Source organism: Octopus bimaculoides, chromosome 4 (genome assembly GCF_046866305.1).
Source record: "Octopus bimaculoides isolate indiv1 chromosome 4, ASM4686630v1, whole genome shotgun sequence".
Taxonomy (NCBI): domain Eukaryota; kingdom Metazoa; phylum Mollusca; class Cephalopoda; order Octopoda; family Octopodidae; genus Octopus; species Octopus bimaculoides.
The window spans coordinates 144,557,489-144,562,696 of NC_142931.1; the positions used below are offsets into that span (position 1 = coordinate 144,557,489).

Consider the following 5,208-nt stretch of genomic DNA (forward strand, 5'->3'; position numbering starts at 1 on the left):
CTCTCAAACTCGTGCTCTCTCTCTCAAACTCATTCTCTCTCTCTCTCTCTCTCTCTCTCTCTCTCTGTCTCTCTCTCTATTTCATGCATACAACCACACATACACACACACACACACATAATCACACACGTAGGCATACACATACATGACTACCCAAGCACACACATACGATATTTGCATCGATTCTTCTCCGAAATACGTCAAGGGTTTGGGGGGGGGGTGAGAGGAGAAACTAAATAAAGGAACAATAATTGTTGTTGCTTGTGTTTCATGTTGTTGTTTTAGTTGTTTTTGTTAGAACTGAAGTAGTTTTATTTTTTTAATTAAATCTGCAAAATTCTCCAACAAGGTTCGTAACAGGCGGAAAGATAAAATTCTTTTGTCCCCCCCCCCCCACACACACACACTCACTTCTTATCTTCTCTAAAAATATTTTGTTAGTGTTTCATTGTCAACATGCAAGAAAACGGCATAGATGTCACTCATTCTTCACATTACATTATATTTTTTTTAATTAACAATGGACGCTTGTGGATTTAAACACCTCACTCAAACAAACAAACAAACAAAACTTAAACTAATATAGAGATTGATGCTTGAGCAATATTTATTTCTTTATTGCCCACAGGGGGCTAAAGATAGAGGGGACTAAACATAGAGGGGGCAAACAAGGACAGACAAAAGGGGATGGTCAATTACATCGATCCCAGTGCCTAACTGGTACTTATGTAATCAACCCCGAAAGGATAAAAGTTAAAGTTGACCTCGGCGGAATTTGAACTCAGAACGTAATGGCAGACGAAATACTGCTAAGCATTTCGCCTGGCGTGCTAACGGTTCTGCCAGTTCAATTACGTCAACACTATTTGAAAGGGTCAAAAGCAAAGGCGATCTCGGTGGAATTTGAACTCAGAACGTAAAAATGTACGAAATGCCGCTAGGTATTTTACTCGGCGTGCTAACGATTCTGCCAGCCCGCCACCTTACTGAAATTACTAATAGCTGCTGAATAGAGCACAATGTTGGGAATTCTGAAGGGAAGTTGTAGTCGATTACAACGACCCCAATATTTCACTCATACTTTATTTTTCTCAACCCGGCAAGAATGAAAGTAAAGGACTTCGGCGGAATTTGAACTCAGGATATAAAGACGAACGATTTGTTGCTAAGCATTTTCCTTGACTTGCTAACAATTCTGGCAGTTTGTTGCTGTTGTTAATATTCAAGTTGCATTCCAGTTAATGGAGCTACTTTTGCTTGCAGCACCGTCCCAAATGTGAAAGCAGAATTTCATTTAGAATGTTTTACTTCAGTCATGACTTAGCGACCCATTTGTGAACAGAAGTAGTGTGGCCAAATGTTTACGATGTTTGCGTCACGCTAACGAGGTTCCGGTTTCAGATTTTCCTTGCCGTTGCATCTCGCACGAATGATTATCTCTGAAGATAAAACGCTCTGACGTAAAAGAGAAACGTGTTATCCCGTATTTGAGGTCCACAACAGTAAGTCTTCGTTAGAAAAAAAAATAATTTGGCTGGAGAAGGAATAGAGTCCATTTTACATGAGATAAAGGATGAGCAGAAGTACTGCACTTAGTCATTTATCTCGTAGAATATCGCCCCACAAGCAAGACCTCACAACTGATGTCTATCTGCAAGTGTCTAATCGCAAGACCGGACTCGGAAATTCTGCATATGGCATGAGCCATAATCTACCCTCCACAGAGCCTCATAAGGAAAAAAACTGTCATATTTACTTTGCACTTTCAATGTTCGATATCCTCATTCATCGGTTCAGATTTAATGCATGAAATATTTTGGTGAAATTAGATTATGTATATCCTCTTAAAACATTAGAGATGTGCTTCGTGAAGCAGTTGCGTAGTCAGTTGATATTCCTGAAACAGGTGTCAAGTATTAGTAAGAAAAAAAATGAACATATATACATATGATAAAATCGACCTGCTTTCAGCGGAAAGGCTCATGATTTTTCAATGCTTTTAGGAAGAAACAAGAAGCTTACGCCTCTGGCCATGAAGCCAATCCCTCACAGGGTTATTCCCCAACTGCTGTTAGTACTTGTTTTCACGTTAGTGTACGTCAGCAATGCATAAAGAAGTGTTTAGTGAAGAACACAAAGCGCTGCTCGATTTCAGAACGGAACCCACAACCTAACGATTGTGAGTGGAACACTCTCACTACTTGGCCACATGGTCTGACGCTTTATTTTTCGCCAATTTTCGTCATTAGTATGTGTCACCAGGGCTGACATTAGTCTAAAAGAACTATTACAACACCGTCACAAACAGCATTATTCAAGAAATATAGAGAGATCCTTCACGAAGTCCATCAACCTAAAACAAATATTGCGCAAGAGTTCCTCAAATAACCCATTCTCAAAAAAGAGGAAATATGAGAAAAATGTAGTTCTACCCATATCATATCTGGACCATTAAGACGAGATAATCATGGCTGGAAAGTCGACTTTTAATATTCCTTTCTATTCTAGGCACAAGGCCCGAATTTTTTTGCAGGAGGTGCAACCGATTAGATCAATCCCAGAACTTATTCTTTGTAAGCCTAGTACTTATTCTATCGGGGATCTTTTGCCGAACTGCTAAGTTACGGGGACGTAAACACACCAACTTCAAGTGATAGTGGGGACAAACACAGACACACAAATACATACATACATGCATATAATACAAACATATATATCAGGTCATCCCATAAGTTCTGTCCGATTTTACCCTTTTTTAAAATTGAATGAAATCTAATAGTATTTTAGAATGTCTAATGGAATTTAAAATTATTTTTATGCATTTGTATATATTTAAACTAATTAAATATTATTTTACAGAATAATAAAATTTAAATTTCTTTTATTAAAACCCTTTCTAACATGGAAGTATCCAAAGAGCATTTGAGGCACATAATTGTTTATGAATAGAAAAAAGAAACTCTGCAGCACTTGCCCAAGGTGCCACGTAGTAGGACTGAACCCGGAACCATGTGGTTGTGAAGCCAGCTTCTTACCACACACCCACTTCTGCACCTATGCTTGTTATTTCTTGCACGATGACCTACCATATAGAGATTTCCTCATTGGTTCCACTGTAACTGATTAAAAGTCCCTACTGGTTGCATGTCAGCTGCAAGGATTTTGTTTTAGAAAAACAGAATATAAAGTCTCTAAGACTAGTATTTTGGAAGAGGCCTTCACCAGAAATCAATGATAGATTATTTCGCTGAACGGAAGTTTCTGCTAAAAAGAGAAAAATGAAGAGAAAAAAAACGAAGTAAAAATGTCGTTCAAATGAAGAGAAACTCGTGCGAGGTTTCCTGTGTAGCACAGAAGGAATGATACGTCAATCATAAGTTGGACTGAGACGTCACGAAGGTGTCATAGACAAGACGTGACGTGAGGGGAAGCTAGAGACTTGGCAAATACTGTCTGCTAAAGATGGTTCGAACCGGTTTGTGAGTAAGTTTGTCAATGCATGTGTACGTGAGAGGAAGAGAGAAATGGACAGAGAGAGAGAGAGAGAGAGAGAGAGAGAGAGAGAGAGAGAGAGAGAGAGAGAGGGGGCGAAGAGAAAGAGAGATAACGAGAAAATAAAGTTAATAAAATACGAATAAAATATCTCCTTCATCATAGAACGAAAATCTCATACGTTATTCCAAGACACAACTTCTTGCATCAAACACACATCACTCCTTCATTCCAATATTTCTATCTCTAAGCTTCCGTATTTCAACCCCGTTCTTCCGGTATTACCTTCTTCTTCTTCTTCTTCTTCTTCTTCTTCTTCTTCTTCTTCTTCTTCTTCTTCTTCGTCTTTCTTTCTTTCTTTCTTTCTTTCTTTCTTTCTTTCTTTCTTTCCTTCTTTCTTTATTTCTCGTCCATCAGTTTTTCCCATTTTCCCACCTCCTCTGCCTCTTGGCATTAGCAGTTTTTCACTCTCATTTACTTATAACTTTTTCTCTTCTTTTTCTTCAAGCTAATCCTACTACAACTACTACTACTACTACTACTACTACTACTACTACTACTACTACTACTACTACCAGCAGCACCACCACCACCACCACCACCACCACCACTACTACTACTACTACTACTACTACTACTACTACTACTACTACTTCAACCCCCCCACACACACACACTGCATTCATCATTATCTATTCCCGCCATATTTTATCATCTTTTAGCCATATCGTTTCTGTTTCACACTTCGAAAGTCCAGCGTCCTCATCGCGGAGATTATCGGTGTTATGGCTCTCACTCGTCATTCCCAAACATCATCATCATCATCACCATCATCATTGTCATCAATATTATTGGCATTAGCATCATCATCATCATCACCATTACCTCCACCATCATCGCCATCATCATCATTATCCTCATCATTATTGTTATCATCAGCATCATCATTACTATCATCATCATCACCACCACCATCGTCATCACCATGCTCCTCCTCCTCCTCTTCATCCTCTTTCTCCTCCTCGTCATCCTCCTCCTCCTCCTCCTCATCATCATCATCACAGACACGTTAATTATGTCTTCGTGTTGTTTTTTCTCCTCTCTAAACTTGCCCTAGGTGCCATGCAGTGGGACTGAACCCGAAACCATGCGGTTGGGAAGCACGCTTCTTACTACACAGCTACTCCTGCACCTATGAAAAAAAAATAGGGAACGCTTCTGGAATGTGCGTGTCATCCTTACGCAGGGACCATGCTAATCTTCTCTGTGTCGTTCCAATTTTAGAATATGTACCGCCGTAGCAATAACAAGAATAAGAAATGCTACAGAGGTCATACGACCACAGAAAAATAAACTAGCACCGCTTCTCGCACGGGTATTTACTTATTATCTCTCAATATATTTTTATAAATAAACAGAACATTGGATAGCTGCTTCTGTCATGAACGGATGAAAGAGAAAACAGTCGTTACGTTCATCAATAGAACCTCCGGGATATAAACCGTTCGGTTTAACATTGCTTTTCATCATAGAAGACTTGGAAATATAACCAACGTTAAAGATATAATCAACCTTTCGAGAGACAGACCATTAATTTTGGCAGACTCTCAAATTTAGGAACCAACAAAAATTTTGCCAACGACACAGATGATTGGTGAAAGTGATAGAATGCAAGCAAAACAAAATATCATATTTTGTTATCTGAAATCTTTTATA

The 5,208-nt window shown here is 38.9% G+C and overlaps 1 non-coding gene across 1 annotated transcript; it reads right to left on the minus strand.

Moving 5' to 3' along the window:
• Positions 1-4,693: 4,693 nt before the first annotated feature.
• On the minus strand, positions 4,694-4,800 carry LOC128247707 (U6 spliceosomal RNA). Its single transcript, XR_008264075.2, has one exon. It is a non-coding gene; the product is annotated as a U6 spliceosomal RNA (small nuclear RNA).
• Between the last annotated feature and the right edge of the window lie 408 nt (positions 4,801-5,208).